The sequence below is a fragment of the Haemaphysalis longicornis genome, unplaced genomic scaffold (assembly GCF_048455015.1).
Source record: "Haemaphysalis longicornis isolate Haplotype H1 unplaced genomic scaffold, Haemaphysalis longicornis Haplotype H1 scaffold_6, whole genome shotgun sequence".
NCBI lineage: Eukaryota > Metazoa > Arthropoda > Arachnida > Ixodida > Ixodidae > Haemaphysalis > Haemaphysalis longicornis.
Window position 1 is genome coordinate 64,622,081 of NW_027526407.1, and position 21,900 is coordinate 64,643,980.

The following is a 21,900-nucleotide window of genomic DNA, read 5'->3' on the forward strand; positions in this document are numbered from 1 at the left end:
GATATCCCTAAATGGCGTGGAAATTTGATAAGAATAAAGTACGCAAGCAATATTTCTATGAACAAAAATAATCAAAGCATAATTAGTCCCACAACCATCATATGTGTGCACACTGCTGGACGAACGTCTTTGACAATGGCTCGCAAATCCCTGTATCTAATCCATGCCTTTTAAACTATTTCATACGCGAAGTATGCCTTAACAAAGCCCGGTAGGGTTCTCGGCGCGCTGGCTTTGTACCTAAACTACGAAAAGGGTTCCCGCTCGAGCCTAGTCCTTCAGGCGGCATTCCGATTCGAACAGTAACGAAAGCTCTGCGCGAGCAGTGGAAGGCGGGAAAATTGAATTGACTTGATCAAACCTCCATCATGTTCATCGACGGGGAGCGAGAAGGGAGGGAAAGAGCGTGAGAGGTGGGATGGAAGAGAGGAGAGGCAATTACGTGGGAAGGGCGACCGAGGACTATCGTCTTTCAACAACATTTGCAGGGAAGTGAGTAGATTCGTGGCCATTTTTTTTTACTCGGTTTCCCTCGGTTTTACTCGGTTTCCCTCGGTTTCCCTCCTGATCTCGCCGTACCCAAACCGCAGTTTATCGCTCCCATCTGTTGTTCGCTTGTCTCTTTTTGCAGTTTATGGCAAGTTGGACTTTCCTGCTCTGCCTTCATTTGAGCCATAATTCCTTCCTCATTAACATTGCCCCGATCCGAGACGAGTGCTTTCTATTCTTAAGTGAAATACCTAATATATTTCCTCCTTGTCCACCAGACCCCGACCTGGCTCCCGCACCGAGTGTTTGCAGCTCCTGCCGGATGGCCCATTCCCGTATGAGTGACGGGTGCTGTGGAACTCTACCTTTATACCATTCTCCGCCATAGTTCTCTCATATATCTCCACTTTCCCTTCCACTCTCGGTCTCCCACCGCACAGTAGCTGGACCGAGAATTTCCTAGGATGACCTCTCTGTCTTCCCTTTGATTAAACTTTACCTTCCTATTTCCTACCGTCTCCGTCTGAATTTTACTAACTTCTTTCTTATCGTGCTGCGTTGCGCCACGCGTCTTTTTTCTGAGTGGATATTGGATAGATGTAGCGATTGTACACTTTCCATGTCAGCCGGAAATATTCAGATTGTTGAGCAAGATAGCTTTCACTGCTTAAATTATACATGTAGCGGCAACAAGTGCTAGCAAAATGTTCTACGCAAGAGGCTATGACTTATGCCTTAAGTGTCTCCCTGTAATTTTCAGGAGGCCACAGGCCACAAACATTTTTAAAGACCATAGTCTTTCGTAGGCTACTAAAACGCAGAAAATTTGGTCTGTCTGTTTTTCTGTCTGTCGGTCTGTGACTCGATTCAGCCACCCGGCCAAAGTGAAGCACAATCTGCGCAATAGTCATATATACTCATAGCCAAATCTAAACATCTCAGTCCGGTGTCAGTGTTCATACTTCCCAACATTAATTGTTGAACATCACCCAGATATAAGGCACAAAATCAGTACGTAAGGGATATTTGAAATTAATCAACCAGATTTAGGGGAAATCCCCAAGGTGGAGTAAGTTTCTGCGAAGGAAAGTTTGACATCCACCTGAATGCAGCCTTACGGCTACAAAGCTATACAGCTTCCTCATAAACTTCGCAGTTGAAGAAAAATTCGTCCTGGTAAAGGATATTTGAAGTGTTCCTTTATATTAAGAAAAATTCATGGATTTGTTTTTTGCGATAGCAAATGAAATACCCCATCAACGGCAGGATACCTTCGCCTGCTGTTGCCAGCGCTACGTCCTGGCGGCATTTAAGAAATTAAACGGCAATAGCAGTGAAATGTTCCACTAGATGGATTATACGTTCCGCTTTAAACCGCTCGTGCAGTAGGGCATTGGGGTTCTATAAATGTTGTAGTAGGGTACCGCAGTTCACGCGCGTCTCCGTCGTGCAGAGCGCTGACATCGAGGCACCCGACTGGGAGCAGTGGAACGCGGTAAATTTAAATTGACTTAAGCAATCCCCTAGCGTGTTATCTTAGGAGGAACGAGACGGGAAAGGAACAGCATGAGAGGTGAGCGGAAAAGCGAATGGACGCCTTTACTGGGCAGGGGTGGCAGACGACTATCATCTTTCGGCGACATTTGCAACGAAAGGAGCAGATACGAGGCGATTTTTTTTTTATCTTTAAGAAATTTTCACAATCACCCCAAGGGGATACGCCATGCCTCCCCTTCATAGCGTAGACCACGGGTTTGATGCCTTCAACGTCAAGCTGCTGTTCACACGGAGGTTGCATGGACAGGGTAGGTTGCAGTTTCTTTCGTTTCTCAGAATGGAAACGTTCTGCAGGGAGAACCCTGAAGTACCTTCGCATTGTACACAAATCGCTTCTTGGTTCGAGTGTAGATATTACCTTAGCAGTCACTAAGGCGGATACTACATCCCCCGACCGCTATTTACAAACAGCTATGGCGTAACAGCGATTCTTCAAGAAGAATGTTTCCCGCGGGGAACTCTCAGCGGTAGCTTTAAAACGAGGAGGAAGAAACCCGACCGCGGGCATGTGTCATGCGTATATATGTGTGTTGGCCTGGAGCAAATTAGAAAGCAGTTGTACCCATAACGTATAGCGCTGCCATATTTGGGTAATGCCCTACGTCAAATGTGGCCGTTTCCATAGGTGTGGAGCGTCGGGTAATGCTTTATGTGGAATTTCGCCTATAGGGACAACGCCATGTATTGTGGCTCCCGTTTTCTTAGGTCAAGGCGTGCGAGTCAAGGCGCACATCACATCTGCTTCCTATGCCTTAAAATCGGCCTCAGAACATGAATTCAGAAGCAGAAGTTCCTCACTTTCAGTCATCAACCAACTAGGCCAAAAACAATTTGTGGTAAACCGCAATTACAACTTATCAGTGTGATATCGGGGCTGACAGATGGTTGTTCATGCCTCAGAAGTTTGTGCTCGATCGCCCCCCCCCCCCCCCTCACTTCTTGAGTAAAAAATAATTTGCTTCGCGCATGCGCCGTGATGGCGGCGACAGACGACACACGGCGGTGTACTCGCACTGACGCGTGGGCTACACCCTGGCATTCGCTCGCGGAGAAAAAGTCCCCGCTATAACCCCATCCAATATTTTACTTACAGGCGTCGCTGTGACGTAGATTGTCATAAATGTGCAGGAAATAAAACCTGCCTGACCCGTTGTTAGGTGCAGTTTCATCTTGAAATGCCTCCTCAGGTTATTTTAAAGACGATAGTCTTTCTTGGGCTACTTAAATCCAGAAATTGTTGTCTGTCTGTCTGTCTGTCTGTCTGTCTGTCTGTCTGTCTGTCTGTCTGTCTGTCTGTCTGTCTGTCTGTCTGTCTGTCTGTCTGTCTGTCTGTTACTCTATTCAGCCACCCGCACAAAGTAAAACAAGGCCTCCGCAATAGTCTTATATGGTCACAGCTAAATCTACCGGTCCAAGTCCGGTGTAATGTTCATAATTGTCAACATTGTTGAAGAAGTACAAGACATTACACAAATATAAGACAACAAATTAATACAGAAGCCATATTTGCAGTGTTCGTTTATAAAAAATCATACATGCTTTATTTTTGAGAAATTAAATTCTTCATCAACTGCTGAAAAATATTCACTCCGCCGTCACCTGCTTTCGCCCGCGCCACTATAGCTTCTGACGCCATTTTAAGAAATCAAGCGGCAACAGTTACAATAGGTTCCACGTTCTGCTTGGAACGCAAGTGGAGTATGGCAACGAGGTTCAATCAACGTTGTAGTAGGGCGCCTCGATTCACGCACGTCTCCGCCGTACGGCAGCCTTGGCATCGAGACACCCTACCTGTAGCAGTAAAACGTGGTAAATTTAAAATGATTTAAGCAAACCGTTGGCGTCTTTACCTTGGGAGGAGCGCAACGCAAGAGGAACAACGTGAGAAGTGAGCGGAAAAGTGAGCGGGAAAGCATTTACTCGGCAAAAGTCGATAAAGACGGTCGTCTTTTGTCGACATTTGCAGCGAAAGGAGCAGATACACGGCCAATTTTTTTATCGTCTAAATTAAAAAACTCGACCGCATGGTTTCGTGGCTGGGTTTCAAGGAAACCCCTCCGACATTCCCAATAAAACATTCTTGCGACCTAGCACTCGATGTTACTGAGCGAAACCATGCGTACGACACTTAGCTCCGTCTCACACGAAAACTTTCACCTTTTTTTGTATTTTTTCTAATTTTGCTCGTCTTTCCCCGGATTTACTTTGATTTTAGGACTAAACCGACAACGAAGGTTTAGAACAGTACCTCTAAGTTTTTCATTTCTCAGAGAAAAAACAGACCAGTGCTTCTTAGGTATCTTGGATCGTGCTTAAAACCCTTTCGTCTAAAAACTATTTAAGGCAAGTTAAGCACCAGACTTGAGTTCCTTCTGCAGTGGAACAATAACCTCGATTGTATTACGTAAGTTCTATGTCTGTACTTTCATTAAAACTTACTTTCTCTCTTTCACTCTTTAAAAAGCAATTCTTTCAATATATTTCCGTTTCAATAGGGTATGCTTTGTTTGGCCTCTTCAACAGAGTTGTTTCTTTTTCTTTTCATAGCTCTTTCTGTCATTTTGGTGCATCGTTCGTTTCCTCCTAAACGTTAAAAAAACACAGCCGACTTGTTGAAAGCATCGTGCGGCATTCCGCCGCGTTCGGTCAGCAGCCCGCCAGCAATCTGGGCTGTACGCTGCAATTTGGGAAAGCACTTGTTCCAACCTACCCCTTCAAGAAATGGCAAATGATGGTCTCAGCTCAGTATAGAGGTTTCGACTAGAACACATTTCTTTGGTTGAGTCGAGGGCGGCCTTATCCTGAAAACGTTCCTCGCCAGAAATAAACGCCCCTTTGTGGAAGAAAGATCGTTGAAACACTAAGCTTTCTTCGATACGAATACAAAGTCCAAAATACAAGCAGCCAAAGTCCAAACCTACGACGACGATCAGCTAACCGACTGTGATGTTATGATTTTGTATTAGTTTGTCTTAGGTCATCTGAGCGGACATATTCGTTTAGCTCAGCGTTGTCCTTTTATTTGAACATTGGCTGTTTGGATTGGAGACTGCATTTGTACCAGAAAAAGGTTCACTTTTCATTATCGTCATCATCATCATCTGCTCTTCGTGAAAACACATTGTGTAAAGTTGGCTTTCCTGCAGTGCGTTTTCTTTCGACACCACCACAAGCGAGACATGGAACGCTTCGCCTTAATAAAAAGCGTAGGGAAGATAATAAGCCATGAACAAAGAATGCGCGTTAACAAAAACCTAATTAAATGGCGTCCCCATTAAATGACGTTCTGGAAAGTCATTAAGCTTCTAGGTTGCCACACTGGTGTCACGCCCTCTGCCAAAACGCTGGCCCGTGATTTCAGCGGTGCCTTAGATATCGACATAACGATTTCTTTGCGAGGAAATGTGCGACAAAGGTAGCAGGATCGCAAGCAGAAAAACTTGTTGCGGCAAATTTTCATCACTGGTAATTTTCTTTAATATAAGATCCTTACCTCGTCCATAGTTGAGAGCAAACAATCCGAGCTATAATTCGTCAATCAGCGAGCTCGGGCCACAGCTGGGCCACGAGACGTGTTCTGGTAAAGGACTCTCTCTTAGCTTAAATAGGACCAATTTTGTTCTCCTTTTTTGTGCCAAAAACCACCGACAGAGGAAGTTTTTGTTTCGTTGGAGGCATTAGGGATGTACCTGGCAAATCTTTTCACCTCTCATCTTGAGGGATTCATGCCTTGTTAACGACAAATCAGTAAAGAACCTCTGAACCTGGCAAATCTTTTCACCTCTCATCTTGAGGGATTCATGCCTTGTTAACGACAAATCAGTAAAGAACCTCTGAACCTGAATATCACACCAGCTGCGGGATAAAGTTAACTAACAGACTGACGGAATGCAAGTATACTAACCACACTAAAGGCACTAACACGTCGAGCATTGCTAGCAGTGGTGCCCAGAGAGATGGAGGAGCTTTCTAACACGAAAGTGTTTTATTCCCGGATTCACAAAGATTTCGCAGACGTCATATCAATCACGGAAGTGACGCCAGTACAACGAAGCAAGCGGCCTGTAAAGGGTGCACCCCTGCACACAGGGTCTGCTTGCGGGGAAGCAACCTCTAGTACTAAAGAGTACGTTATACTTGGGTTTTTCGTTTTCGGGTTTTATATTTTAACACGAGAGTGTTTCATGCCGCGATAGCCCAAGATATCGCTGACGTCATATCCGCCAGGGAAATGACGCCAGTACAGCTTTGCCGGAGCGACCCGACAGCAGGACGTCGCTCGCCAAGCACACCCACAAGACAACTGCCTACCCGCAAATCATGCTCAGCTGCTTTCACTTTCCTGTTTTACCGATTCCTGTGAGAGAGAAATCAACCACAGTTTTTTTTTTTCATTTTAGCCCCAACTTCAACTGAACGTACAAACGTACGTGCAAAGAGGGAACCGGTGCATGTGCGTGGCATCAGACCTCCTCACAGCCAATACGCCGTTCGGACAGGGTAGATACACCCTTAGCAAGCAGTGTGGCTCAAAGATCACTGCTCCTCCGTCGCAACGCAATGCAACTTTGTCTACGCTTGCCGCTTAGATACCGCCTCACGTGCTTTGTTAGTTTCGTACTTCTATATCCTCGTAAACGGCTTCGTAAGTTCCCGCAGCCCAACCATCACCACATAACTTTTTTATGTGCCTGAAACATCGTTTGCGCCATTTATTCAGTTCACTTCGCTGTTTGTCCGCGGCGTTCTAACACGACGTGTCCTGACGACACGCCGCGCAGAGGCCGGTGCTCCGGGGACCGATCAGTAACGTCCGAACCTCCGTTTGCGGGAGCCTGATTTTTTCTTCCTTTTCGTTGACGGAGCTATACCTTTCCCCAGTCCGACGGTTCTGTCGATTCCGCCATTGTTTACCTCTAGTCGCCTTAAGACCTCTGATGAACGTTGCGGGACGATGCAGCGAAGAACTTTTAGGGCAGCGCCCGCCAAACACGCACGTATCTGTGATCGCGTGTTGGTTTTCTTGTTGTTGTTTATGGGGGTTGCTGTTGTTAATGGGGTCGGTGGTTTCCCTCGTTGCGTGAGCCTTGATGGCTTTAATTTATTGTCTTAGTGACCAAGCCATTCCCTACCCATAGATAGGTCAGAAATAAAATGTGGCCGCTTGCGCAAGAACAGCACTTAACCTCAAACGAAAATGTATAAATCATTGTTGCGGTCCTTGTGGCCTACCTTGGGCAACCAAAACAAGGACCTTTAAAAGACCCCATAGTAGATTATTACCGCCCTTCCTTGGATATATTTGATTAGTTTAGCATATTAACCTGTTTATTATTCCTGGGTGGAGTGGTGAACCTTTTCATTTACAAAAACAAACATTATGAACTGCCGACACTGGGATTTAACCGCATACTTTTGTGCTACGAAGAGTAGGTCATGCCCCACTGCCAGGGAAATATATAAAATTTCAAGGCATGAGCACAGACTTCTTTATGAAAACTGTATATGGGTAAGTCTAGTGTATTACAATGTTGGCTGTTCATCTGCTTACATTGCTGTCAAAAATGTCATAAATGTCAACATCAAAAAATATTTACAAGCAAAAAATGTTCGCAGCTTTTTCTTAAACTGAACTAGTACCTCGCCTTCGTAAGACTCAATGTACATCTGAAAAGATCTAGAGCACTGCAGGATGCAAGGAAAAGCCTTTTCGCTTATATCTTCATATTTAAAACATCGATCACGATTCGCGGCGATTGTGTAAGAATTTCTATCCTAATAAAGCCTGTCACGTACGGCATCCCACAAGGTGGTATTCTGGCATCTTTGCTTACAGTAAAGGTGGTATGCTGGCATCTTTGCTTACAGGACAATACAGGTGCTAGGAAAAGAGCGTGTTCTTTCGTGTTTCGTGTGTTCTTGTGTTCGTGTTTCGTGTTTCGTGTGTTCTTCCCATTCGTGTTCTTTCCTCATGTAATCATTCGTTTTACCGCTGGGAAGTTATGCATTACTTAACACAAAATATGCTTACCCAGCTTTCTGCTTGAACAAAAATTTCCCCTTACCCAATATGCCTTCTTGTTTGCAGGTTCAGATCTAACAATGAGTGCAACTACCACTTTTGGGCACTGAAAGCAGAATGAATAGTTGAGTTAGATAACTGTCCAAGGCACTAAGTTATATCGCCCACATCGATGATGTTCTTCTGCATAATTTACTTTCACCTCTAATGAAGTACGGAAATCTCGTATGAGGGGGAGCGGCGATGTTGCTTAACGCCCAGTTTACGAGTATGGCTAATGCGTTTAGTGTGTAACGTGAATGAATACCGCATTAGTAACGCGCCACACATGCTGAGCTTTCATGTTTGTATAAATTACCGTAGAGGCTCTACAGCTGCAATAAAAAATTCTGCAAAATGGCTTTACATATTCTGAACGGTGGCGCAAATGGCACCTTGCTAGGTTTTAGATAGTTTTGTATGTTAGCTTGTTGTATGTGAGGACGCTGCCTATGCATGAAGTGGCCGTGGTCCTTCAAGCTCTTTTTAAAACTTCTTTCTGCTCGTGCATTGCAAATATAATGCTGTGAAATTAATCTGTGTTCAATATTAATGATTACCGCAAACTTCTTGGTTGCTCTCGGTATTCTCGATAGTGAAAAGGTTGCAAGAAAATAAAAATCGCAGTAATAATATGTTCTCATGACGACTTTAGTGATATCAAGTTTCAAGTTTCAAGTTTATTCAAAAGTAATAAATACAGTATTGTTGAATACAATAAACACGCTACAGAAGGAGGTCCCAAAGATTAAAAAAAGAAACTGTCGGGGAGACCTCCTATGACAAGACAGATCTAGGGAATACTACATAATAAAAGCAGTGATTTCTTAGCAGTAACAAGAGCAGAATTATTATATAATGCAAAAAATACTTTAAAGTATTTATGAGGATGCCAATTATGTTATGAGGATTCCAATTCAGAAGGCATACGCCACGAGAACTGGGAGAACAAACGAATTTCTGGCTTCATCCGCAGTGAAATTAAAACTCATGGTTCATCAGTCACAGAATGCTTAAAGGAGCTTGAAATAATAGAAATAATACATTGTTACTCTGTCCACAAACATAAATGGTCACACCACATCAAGTGCCATTTATTCTATGGAGGTGTATGTACGCGTACTCTGAGATGAAATGGCTTGAACAGAAGCTGATGCAAAGTGCTACAAATTTCATCGCAGCGTTTGTTTCACATAACTGAAGGGACCAAGAAAGCAATATAAAACCATGTTTAACCCGAAAGAACTAGCTTTTGTAAAATCGTTCAACTCTATTCAGGCTCGTAAAGACGCTATTTGATACGCGAGAGCACATTAGTGTTGAAAATGGCACGCGCAAATGACAAGTAAGGCTATAAGGTCCTATTCAAACGTTATTTGACTGCTTCGTCCTTATGTCCTTAGCCAACTCGCGCTTTCACAAGTTGCGGACTACCACTTAGCTACAATCCCACCAATGTTAGGGTTCAAATACAACGTTATCTTCGAAAAAGAACAATTTGGGTGGGAAACAGGTGCATCGTACCCTACTGTATATTCCAATGCGATCAACGATCGCCTCCCTGGCCGTGTAACTGCGCTCGCGAAACGATACTTCCACGTGGCAACAAAACAACTTGTATCAACCGCACTCCAAAGTGCAAGTTTAAATGTTCCCTCGATCGCTTGTTGAATAAACATGCGCGGAAAGCCGTCCTGTTGCGCTAACAAAAGCGGGGCGAGATTTCAAGGAGTACAAATATTGGATTCAGTCCCTTTTATAGCCGAGTACAAAAAAACTACCGACTTTTCATACGGGTTGAAAGCGAATTTAAAAAGTAACAAATATTACAACGTTGCATGTTTAGCTTAAGAAGAAAATAAGGCTACATGATTTAGATCAACCGGGAGTTTCCAAGGCCGCCACTGATTGTAAACTGCAGAAGTCGACACCAAGGATAAGGCTCGACCGAACGGCGAAGCTTCCAACGATAACAATGCCAGAATGGTAAATGCCTTGTCAAACAAACTCCGCAATCGGGGGGCTTATGCAAGCCTGCAACCGTTCAGTTGTTTCGTTTTCCTCACCGCTTCACCTCAGTTACGGTGACCCCACACGAATCTTTTTTCGTTTGTTCAAACAGTTCCTAAAAACTCCGAATCAAATGAGCATCAGTAAAACAGCGCATCAAGTTTTTCAATCTAACAAAGAAGGGCTTCGTACATGGGAACACCGCTGCGGAATTCATTGCGTTGTGGTGCATCGCTCAGCTTTGCATAATATCCTGCGACGCTTGTTTTAACCGTCAGCGCTCACACATAGGCCTCTTGTTCGGAACTGATAAGAACCAGGGTTCAGAGTTCTTCACTGTGACGCATTGCACAGAAGCGGCGAGAATGTCACGATCCGCCGATTTCACTCCCGTATACGCTCGGCAGTATCCCCAGCGAAGATCCCTCCGTGTAGTTTACGAACAATGGCTTGTGGTGGCTTATGAAAAAATGCATCCATGCACTTTTTATTGATGGTTAAACAGGGAAGCTGTAAAGTGCGGACGGTGTTTACCCGTGCGTTACTCCTTATGGTTCAGTAGACTTTTTTCATTATACGTTGCGCGGTCGTGGTGTTTTCTTGCCTGCTCCTCGGAAGTACAATCATGAACAAATGAAACGCGAACACAAAAATATGAAGCAGAACACACAAATAGCGCGATTTCTTTCCGCGCAAGCGAAATTGTCGCGCCGCTTTTAACAGTAGCAAAGATTGAAAATGTGTCTTTCCAGATATACCAATAGCGAGCCATTATTTTATCTCTCATATCCATATTCTTTGATTTTGCGTGCTCTGGTTCACATATTCGTGCACTCATTTCATTTGTCTAAGACTGTACGTACGACGCACGGCCTTCCCATTTCGAAGTAACGGGCGGCAAGTGCTTTCATTAAGAGCCAGACGCATGCGGGGAAAGTGACGTGTATCCGTACGCATTTTTCACCTCAGTAAACCGGTCCAACGGCGGTCAGGAGCACGCACGAAGGCTGCAGGACCTGTTTTGGAGAGGGGAAAAACGCGTGCGGAAACGCGTCGCACTCCGCAAATGTGCCTGCCCCTTTACCGCGCTGGCGCTGCTCACCCCCCCAAACTGCAATCTGCATTTGTCCGCTGGTATCGCTTGATCTGTGCATAAGAGTTGCAGGCTGGGCTAGTTGGAAAGACATATTCTTGTATGGCACCAGCGCGCACTTAAATAAAGACAAAGGAAGTGCAACACAAGGACAACCGACTAGCCAAGCTTGCAACAATTCTGCAGTTCACTGCAGTTACATCGGGCCCTTCTCGGGGTTTAAAAAAAAATGTCTTTCCAACTAGCCCAGCTTGCAACCCTTCTGCAGTTCATTTCACTTACATCGGGCCCTTTTCATTGTAAAAATGTCTTTCCAACTAGCCCAGCTTGCAACCCTTCTGCAGTTCATTTCACTTACATCGGGCCCTTTTCATTGTAAAAATGTCTTTCCAACTAGCCCAGCTTGCAACCCTTCTGCAGTTCATTTCAGTTGTATCCGGCTCTTTTCAATTTTTAAATCCAGTGGCTGTCCTTGTGTTCCGCTTCCTTTGTCTTTGTTTAAGTTCGCGCTGGTGCCATCGAAGGATCTGTGCATCATGCAGTAGCCCGCTGCGCGCCTGTTCTCCTGCGAGCGAGACAAACCCAGTCACACTCTCTCCACTGATTTCAAACCCCTCTCCAGTGTAGTTATTTTCCCACCTGCTTATCGGGTTGTGAGGGGATGATTTCTCTGCGTGCATATGATCGCTTTAACTTAGTCATATAAAGCTTTGCTTTGAAAATTCCTCTCGTTTTCTCCACACCAACCCAAGTTGACCGTGATGTCACATGCAGGAGATCGCAGTAGGCCACATTGAAGCCAACGTGTCTTGCGATATTTTTTCTTTGTTCTCCTTAGACAACAACAATTTTACTAACATGTGTCCTTCGGTTCCTTAACGAGTTTACCGGAGACGTGCACGGAATGACCAAGGGGCCCCTGTGCCCGTCTACGTTCTGTAAAGGTCACCTGTAGTTGCTTCGTCCCCTAACGGCGGTTGGTGCCCATTTAGTTTGCTTTGAATCCTCCTTGTTTGCATTGCGTGGGCGTGCGCGATGTCTGGCGTAGTACGGCGCAGCCATCAGGCCTTGCAGGCTGCATTCGCTTCTTCAGTACCCGGTGATTGGCCTGTCTTTTATTGGTGGCCGAATGATTCCCTGTGGTTGCCTGCGTTCCGGAAATTTGATAACAGTGCTGCCTGGAATTGTATCCAGTTTGACCTTACCGATTTGGAGCAATTTAGACTGTCTCTTGTACTGTCTCTTGGCAAATAAATACGCAAACAAAAAGAATGTTCACGCATTTTTCCTAGTAGCAGACTCCATACGTCAATAGCCTAACATGAATTGTCTCTGGGCTTATTTTTGTTGCTGCTGTTGTTATTGTTTACTAGGTTGGCAAATATATAAATTCGGGCCATCAAAACAGCCCGCGTGTTTCGAAATAAAATATATTCAGGGCGTGTTTCATCCCTTTTCTATTCCCCTTCTGTAGCCTTTGTTAAGCCGAGATAGCTTCCTAATACAATTCCCAACAGCAATTTTGCGCGACATCAAGTGCTTCATTTATATTTTTCCAGTTACAAAAAAACACGAATAAAGATTATTGTACTTCACAAAAGGTATAAGAATTTGCGGAATGTATATTGAATTAAGGGAATGCGCCAGCAGCCCTACAGATCGGCTTTTTTTTCAGAGACAGGCGTCCCACAAGAGATATTTGTGCTCTCGAAGACTTGTTGAAGCTTGGCTTTGGCTTGTTTGCTTGCTTCTTGTTTTTCTCCATTCGCTTGCTCGTTTCTTTGCTCATTATGGGCTTGTTGGGTTGTTGCTGCATTCGTTTGATTGGTTTTTGCCGCTCATTTTGTTTGATTTCTTTCTTTTCTATTCGTGTGTTTGCTAGTCGGTTGCATTGTTCCCTCTTTGTTTATATGATTGATCGATCGATTGATTGATTGATTGATTGATTGATTGATTGATTGATTGATTGATTGATTGATTGATTGATTGATTGATTGATTGATTGATCGACTGATTGATTGATTGATTGGTTGATTGATTGATTGATTGGTTGATTGATTGATTGATTGATTGATTGATTGATTGATTGATTGATTGATTGATTGATTGATTGATTGATTGATTGATTGATTGATTGATTGATTGATTGATTGATTGATTGATTGATTGATTGATTGATTGATTGATTGATTGATTGATTGATTGATTGGCAAGTACACCTTAAGAAGCCGACCAAATGCCTGTTACTTGTCTGCCATACGAAGTTTCAGGCCATTCCCAGGCAGATTGATGCTACTGCAACAACCGCGTAGGCCCGCAGCAAGCATTGTCTATTTCGCTCCTGGATATGATTAAAGCGGCTCTGAAATATTTACACCGTCTTGTGTGCAACGTGTCTGCAACGAAACGGCACCGCTTATTTGCGGGTGTGAGTCTGACACGCCAAGCCGTCGACGGTGTGGAGCGAGTGGTGGACACTGCTGGCGACGTAGGCACAAAGGAACGAACCATCGAGGTTGCTACATGCACGTGTGTTTTTTCTAGCTTGCATAAAGGCACCATAACAGGGTTCGTAGATTCTCAGTACGGAATTCCGGTAGGTCTCTAATCCGGTAAGCAATGTAGACGAAAAACTAAATGCGTATAAAGAGGCACAATCACGATGTAGCCGCTCCATGAAACACGTGTTGTGAAGCTCCGAAGGGCGCGCGTTTGTTTTGTGTTGATGGCGCGTGGTGAGTGGACACGTGATGTGGACAAGGCCGCATTTTTGTACTTATGAGGCAAAGCTTCTGACTTGGTAAGGGTGTTAAATACACCCTCGCCAATTTCTATATTTTCATTACCTCAGAATTCACATGAATGTTTAGCTGCAGAGTAACCATCGAGCACAGCTCCCAGTTTTAAATTACGAGGTTGCCGTGCGTCCAACCAAATAGGGCGAATTTCACGCGCGTCCCCCGTACACGAAGGCGCTGGCATCAAGGCGCCAACTGTCGGCGCTCATTGGCGTCATGATGCGCTACTTCGCTTCGACTCTCCTAGACGGCAGCACCATCTGAATGAGTCATAGCGAAGGACCTAAGGCCCGTTGGCAAAGCTGCTCACGTCTCTGTTCATAGCTCAGTGGGTATAGCGCACGTACAGCCGTGAGCTGAAGTAAACGGACCACGGGAGCGGTGGCCAAAACTAATCGCTGCGCCGTCTGGTTGCGCGGCGCCTGTTGTCGAGACCGCGCACAGCGCAGGCGCGGCCTAGCAGTACAGCACACATGCCGCTATCGCTCGCTGCTTCGCGATTGTCTCACGCTCCGATAAATTGACGCCAGGGGAATCCCGCCGCGCTGCCCTTTTACTGCCTGCGGGTCACACACCTTCAGTGGAAATGGCGCGCTGGCGCAACGCGGCTCCGCTGGCAGAGTTGGCGCGCTGGTGATTATCTCGGGCTTCAAGCTTTTTTTTTTTTTTTTTTTTTTTTGCAATCACCCCCTGTCATATATTGAAGCAGGAAATGAAGCAGAAAAAAATCACTGGACAGTCGAAGAAAATAAAACACAACACCATCTTTGTCGGTTTTGAGGATAGATGCGAAATCAGAGCCTCCCGAGAATATCAGCGAACTGGGAAAATTATTGATGCTAACCTTACATGCCAAGGTTTTGACAAATACTTCTGTGTTTAGGTATGTACTGCATTGCTTAATGAAACTTAGTTTGCCGCATGCGGCATATGTGCCATTAAACAATTGCTCGGGAAAATCCAGCTTCGCAATTTTTCAAGTTCGAGGCACCGACACATACATTTTATGTTCAAAAACTATATTGCGATATGAGATTCCATTGAACCACGCCAAGTCCTGCGGGCAGCCCTTTCCTTCACCACGCCATAATCTTTATTTAATTACAAAAGTCCCGCCTCCCAAAGAGACGTCTCAACCGAGAGTGAGGAGGACCTATCAATTAGCCAATACTATAGGCCGCTGAGCGGCCACAAAGACAGTCAATTGTTGTTGTGTACACAAATAGCTATGGGACCCAACTCTGTCACTCTCATGCAGAAACTCGAAACTCGAAAAACACGAACAACACGAAAAACACGAAACACGAACTCGAACAAACAACAAGACAGCAGATATGAACTGAGAAACTTCATCACTTAACAAAGAAGAAACCTCGTGCTTTTTGTATTAAAAAAGGCTACGAGCCCAACGCAGCCACAGCACGCTATGTGTGGCAGCGTAGCACCATTGCCACTTATCAGGTGAGTCGCATCGTTTTCAATGATAGGGCGGTGCCCGGCAGTGTTCCTCTAACTGCGCGGCGGGATTCCCCTGGCGTCAATTTATCGGAGCGTGAGACAATCGCGAAGCAGCGAGCGATAGCGGCATGTGTGCTGTACTGCTAGGCCGCGCCTGCGCTGTGCGCGGTCTCGACAACAGGCGCCGCGCAACCAGACGGCGCAGCGATTAGTTTTGGCCACCGCTCCCGTGGTCCGTTTACTTCAGCTCACGACTGTACCTCCCATTGTGGCGACAGAGTTTGTGGGCTCGAAACCTGGAGCCGCCGCGTAAATGGCACTGCCGTGACGGATATGACGTCACCAAGATTCGGTGTACCCGGGAATAAAATACTTTCGTGTTAAAAACTGCTCCAGAGCGGCCCCATGAACAGTATCAAAATCAGGCAGCGGTCATTTTACCCCACCAAACTGCTATAGTAGCGGTCACACGGGCGCTTAAACCAGTTGCCCGAGGTGGTGACGTATTCATTTCTTAATACGGTGAAATAGCACACGCTTTCCCAGCTTAGCTTTATTAGGAGTAGTGCCGCAATTAATGTTTCGATTATGTTACATAGGATGGTTGATCTCAGTAGATGATTTACGAAGCGATATATTTTATGCAGCTTTCTCTCCATATACCTGTATCGCGATAGTGGAAGGTGGCCATATTTATATAATACAGTCGCACTACTGGACAACTGTTGTGTTATTTGTTTTAATGGAAGAAATACAACTAATGACACTGCATGCAAAGACGATGTAGAAGTGAGAAGGCTCACAAAATTTGTTCCTTCCGATACGAGCTGATAGCCTGCGACTGCCGGAAGTATCTAATAAAACGGTGGTGGAGGCGTTGCAGAAGCGCATTTTCGGTACAGTTCACACAAAAAGAACAGCAAAATACAAATCTGGTTACCTCGAACACTTTACCAAGCGTCGGCTGTACGAAATTAAGTTATTTAAGAAAGAAACGAAACCTTAATGCTTGCATCCCTTAGTATCCGGAGTGTTCTACGCCTCCAGCTGTAGACGCGGTCTAGGCGCAGCCAGGTATCTTTCACCTAGTGAAATAGCACTAATGACGGGGACAAAATAAGAGGAGACATACAAGGCCACTTTCTTGAGGTTGTGTCCCAAAATTTGGACAATGCCACTCCTATCGCGGACAAATGTCGTTTTCGCGTTATCCTTCGTTTGCAGCTACTTCGTCTTTAGGGCTATTTCACTGTGTACAAAAAAACAACTAGCCCAACTGTCAATTATACTGAGGTATCTTTCTTGGCACCTTGCCTGCAGGAGCCCAAGCATACCGCATATTGAGAGTGGTCTCCCTTTCCGAATGGTGCGTTAACGTGACACACATGTCCGCGGCCAGATTCGCCATGTCATGAACTCGGCGGGACGGTTTGCTGGCAGAAAGCACGCGCACCCACATTTCAAAGCATTACAAGACCGAGTAGACGGCTAGGCTCACTCATAACTTCGCGGCCTCGCCGAAAGCTCAGATCCCCCTCAGGAGCGAAGGCGCAAATACGCACATAAGGAGGTGACGCTTTGCCCAGATGGTAGAAGCAACTGCAACAAAAATCTGAACTTGCGCAGGAAGTCTATGCACACGCGCATTTTATGCAAGTTAAATTCGTATCAGCAAGCATCGCTCACTTAAGGCACTTCAAACTAAAGCTTGACACTACTCAAACACAGTGTTTACCTAAAGAACGCATCCAGGAGGTTTGCACACGAGACATCTATCACAGGAATCGGTGAAGCTGTGGGGCCTGTCCAAAGCCCTAATCACGTATTTGGTACGTCGTGTGCAAAAACTGTAAACAGTGACATAACGGCCGGAGAAAGGCCGCACGACTCCGAGTTTTTCGCAGGAAGGGGTCAAGCGTGACAGCACATTACACTGCGTGGGCGCTACGGTTTTCGAGGAGTACCTGCTGCCTTTGCACACTTAGTGGAGTCGTTGCTCAACTGCACCATCATTGTGTGCAGTTGCAAGAACTTCCCTCTTGTTCCCTACATGGCTTACGCGGTTAGTTACAGCTGACTCGCTGGCTACAACGAAGTCTCTGGACATTGAGAGACTGTAGAAAATACTCGCTGATTCCTGGAAGAAACATGACACCCAATGTTACATTGGCGTAACGCCTCTCTTAGTTTTACTTGGACAGCAGTCCTGGAATGCTACCACAGGAACCGAGTTTCATCTTTCACAGGTTGCGTCGACGCCTGTTCGTCAACCTGCTCTCAAGAAGGTATTCGTTACAAAAGGTCGCCCGTAACAGCAACCGCTGGCGCATCCTTTCCAGGCTCGCAGAAGCCTATCGCACACTCCAGTCCGTTATTTCGCCATTATTGAAGCCGGTAACAGACGCAATGTGAATGCAACTGGGCAACGTGGTTCAAGGCAGAATCAAATTAGACGAATACCTGACGAGAGTACGGCGCAATTGCCTTTTCGCCGAAACGAAGACAAAGCGAGAGGCCGCACGAGCTTGCAACGTGTGGTTAAAGTTGTTTACCGGAGCCGGAGAAACCGGGTGACGACGTTATGTAATTATTCGGCCTACTTACACACGCCTTACCAAATGCGAATTTTAAGGCGAACTTTTCTCCTCCACAACCTAAAAAGAAGCTCGTTTGCCTGTTATGTCGAAGTAAGGCGTGCCATATACTGGACTGACCTCTCCGGCTTTCATAAATCGTATATTCGTAACACGGACCCAAACGCTGATTGGGGCCGCGGCCTGCATACCACGTTACCTAAGGCTCCCTGTCATCTTCAGGGCTCCCTGTCATCTTCATCTTCAACTGCTCCCTGTCATCTTCAGGTCATTCGCGGATGTTGCTCTGGATATTCTCAGCATTTGTTCATTCTCATTCCGACGAGTGGTAACTGCTGATTTGAAACACTGCAGCGACTGCCGATCAGCCAACAGCATTAGGTGGTCGCTAATTAAACGCGCATCCGCACGGCTTCCAATTTCTTGTGGCCGTGTCACAAAAAAGTCAACACCCCTTTCAAAAGACAAAGATGGTTACTCCCATGCAACCATACTCAAAGTCAAAAATGAAGAGTCGGAATGGCCCACAAGGGGATATATGTTGGCTCCATAACGCGAGAGACTCGGGATCGATTCCGACCACAGGAATCGTATTTTACATGCGGAGAATCTCATGCTCGGGGCTGTGTCCCTCCCTCCCTTGTCGTCCGCCGTCCGCACTCTACTGCGCATGCACGTCTCTTCAGCTCCGTCAGCGTTTGGGCTGACGTCAGCGCAGTCCACTATAAAAAAGAAATAGTTAGGCGGCGCCCTGTTTCGATCCCACGACTCTCTGGCCGCAACGGGAGGTACGTGGCGCTCTTCCCACTGCGCTACAAACCGAGACGGGAGCATGTGCTACGAACGCGCCTTATGCCCTTCACTCATTCAAACTACCTCAAGAAGCTATTGATACAACGAAGGCACGCGAAGCTGAACGTCAACGGATTGATTGATTGATTGTAGGGTTTAACGCACCGACGCAACGCAGGCGATCAGGCGCGCCGTAGTGGAAGGCTCCGGATTAATTTTGACCACCTTGGGATCTTTAACGTGCGCCGAAATCTTGTACACACGGGCGTTTTTGCTTTTCGCCTCCATCATAAAAGCGGCCGCCGCGGCCGGGAATCGAATCCGCGACCTCGTGCTCAGCAGCATAAAACGTCAACGGAAACGACGAACTGAAAACTAATTGGAACTTCAGTCGACCCCATGGCTGCCTCACATACTACTCAGGGTTCCCCTACGGGAAGATGGTGTAATTTTTTTTTTTCGTGAGGGGCTTGATGTTGCTTCGATTATCCTCACCATCGTATTGTGAAACCCACTGCGTAAAGTTTCTTTGCCTTCAGCAAGGTTTACTCGGAAGAAAGACGCCATATGTGAGGCCTAGGAAGCTTCGCTTTATTAGAGCAATGCCACTCGTATTCCCGACAAACGTCGTTTACGCGCTACCCTTAGTTTGCAGCCACCTTCATACCACGCGGTGCTAGAAATTGCTTAGGTTGTGGAGGCGGCAGTTAAGTGGAACTCACATCCGAGACCGCGTGGGCTCCTCGCCGGGGAGGGATATACGTGACGTCACCGGGCTAGAGAGAGAGAGCCTGAGTCTCCTTTCTCTGCTTCGTGTTTACACTGCGGCGATTTGCTCAAGGTATAAGAAAGATACAAGGAAGATCTCGGGAAACTTCCTCCCCTCCTCGTCACATATCACGTGACTCTACATCCCACCTCCACGTGTGAACATGAGGGGCAAGCGGCCGAAGCGCGGCTTGACGACCGTCACGAACGCCCCCGCAGGAATTGGGGATGCTTTGTCCAATCAGCGCAAACGATCCATGCTCGGCGGGGAGTCGCCGCTGGCGAAATATTTCTCACTTGTATAGCTACTATGCAGGTCGGGCTCTGAAGAATGTACAGACTTTTATCTGCGCCTGAAGGCGCTTCTATTAGTTTTTGCCACTCGTTCTTAGCCGATGTGCCGTTCATGAGGGATGCGATGATCACGCTGAGCCAGACATTCTGGCTGGCATTCAGAGAGAGAGAAAATTATTTAATGAGACCGAAGAGGTCAGCCCTGCATAATGCTGGGCTTGCTACTTCAGATGCTTGGTGAACATGTGATGAGGGTTATATGCTTACATGAATAATGCGAATAAGAAAAGGAAAAAACGAAAGAAACTCCACCAGACGGACACACGCACACACACATAAAAAAAAACTCAGAGGCGGTCACAGGCTGAAGTCGAGTCCAGAGTCTCTGAGAAAACGCACAAGAGCTTTAAAACGCCGTACCGCACTGTCTTCGCTGTTCCAGGGGCCTAAAAAGTCCTTCATGTTGAGAGTTCTCGCCTGTAATAAACTTCCCGCTGTCGTTCGCGTCGAGTTGAAACGTGGGCATTCAGTGCGTGCTGCTAAAGCACCAGGTCATCGCACGGCCAATCATCGGCATTGAGAAATGCAATACAATTCGTCAACAGCGCAACCAAAGAGCAACCTTCGCACCTGTAGGGGAAGCGCACGCTTCCACTGACTGCCCCTCATGTTCACGCACGAAGGTATGACGAACAGTCACGTGATACGCGGCGCGGTAAGGGCGGAGGTGGATTTTCATTTCCGTGTGAATACTGCTTCAGTGGAGCCATCCGGCTCTTAGCTGCTGCGACAATCTGTGCATCTCCTCTGCTAGCTCTTAAAAGCAGCGGCCTGATGGAGCCCGCGTTCTTGGGATCAGCAGCACAACGCCTTGTCCACTGAGCCACCGCGCTTCGGAGGAGCAGCTTTCCGGATCACGCCAATAAGGTGGCGAATTGGGTGAGTTGGAGTGCGTTCATGATGGCCAGCGCAGACGAAAACCGGACAAGAAGAGTAAGGACGACACAAGCGCTGTTCACCCACTTCTTTTGCAGTTTAATACTCTATACTTTGCGGAGGTAAATTGGTCGCAGTTAGCGCAGGACCGGGGTAATTGGAGATTAATGGGAGAAGCATTTGCCCTGCAGTGGGCGTAGATAGGCTGGTGGTGGTGGTGGTGATGATGATGATGATGGTGATGATGATGATGATGACTCTGTACTTACTTATTGTCACCATAAGTATTTTCGCAGAACTAATAACATAGCTTCTTTTGTGTTGTGTTAAGTACCCTGGGCGTATAGATGACCAGGTTACCCGAACATGGTTGTCGTACCCCATAAAGTTTTTGATTGATTGTAGGGTTGAACGCGCCGACGCAACGCAGGCGATGAGGCGCGCCGTAGTGGAGGGCTCCGGCTTTATTTTGACCCCCCGGGGATCTTTAACGTGCACCGAAATCTCGTACACACGGGCGTTTTTGCTTTTCGCCTCCATCAGAAAGGCTGCCGGCGCGGCCGGGAATCAAACCCGCGTCCTCGTGCTCAGCAGCGCAACGCCTTAGCCACTGAGCCACCACGGCGGGTCCATAAAGTTTCAGAATTTCGTCAAAACGTGAAGTCGTCTCTCTCATTCTTTAATTTGAACCACCGCTCAGCCCAATCTGGAATTGAAGAACTAGAAGTACCTCTTTGTGTAATTAATTTCAATTTTGCGGTTGCAATGTTGCCTAAATCCTGGTACGACCGCCTGTAGAAAACGTATGAACCTGCCGCCTACTCATATTTCTTTGTAGACAGAAACAGCAGGCCGAGAAGAGGTGTATCTTTTTCGGTAAACAAGTCGTTTGCATCTGACAATGAAAATTAATTTACAGTTGTGACGCATGATTAAAAAACCGTAGCAGTCGCTCTAAGTAGACAAATGTTCGCCGGCCTGCAGTTTATCAACCACCGAGCGGGTGCTCCCAGACGCTTTTCTGCAATCTAGGGCGCTTGCTGGAATTCG

At 46.3% G+C, this 21,900-nt stretch overlaps 1 protein-coding gene across 1 annotated transcript in view; it reads right to left on the reverse strand.

Annotated features, from left to right (window-relative positions):
• The window catches only part of Gpb5 (Glycoprotein hormone beta 5), a 95,929-nt gene that overhangs the window by 11,897 nt on the left and 62,132 nt on the right, over nucleotides 1-21,900 (reverse strand). The gene's annotated exons all lie outside the window — the stretch shown is intronic.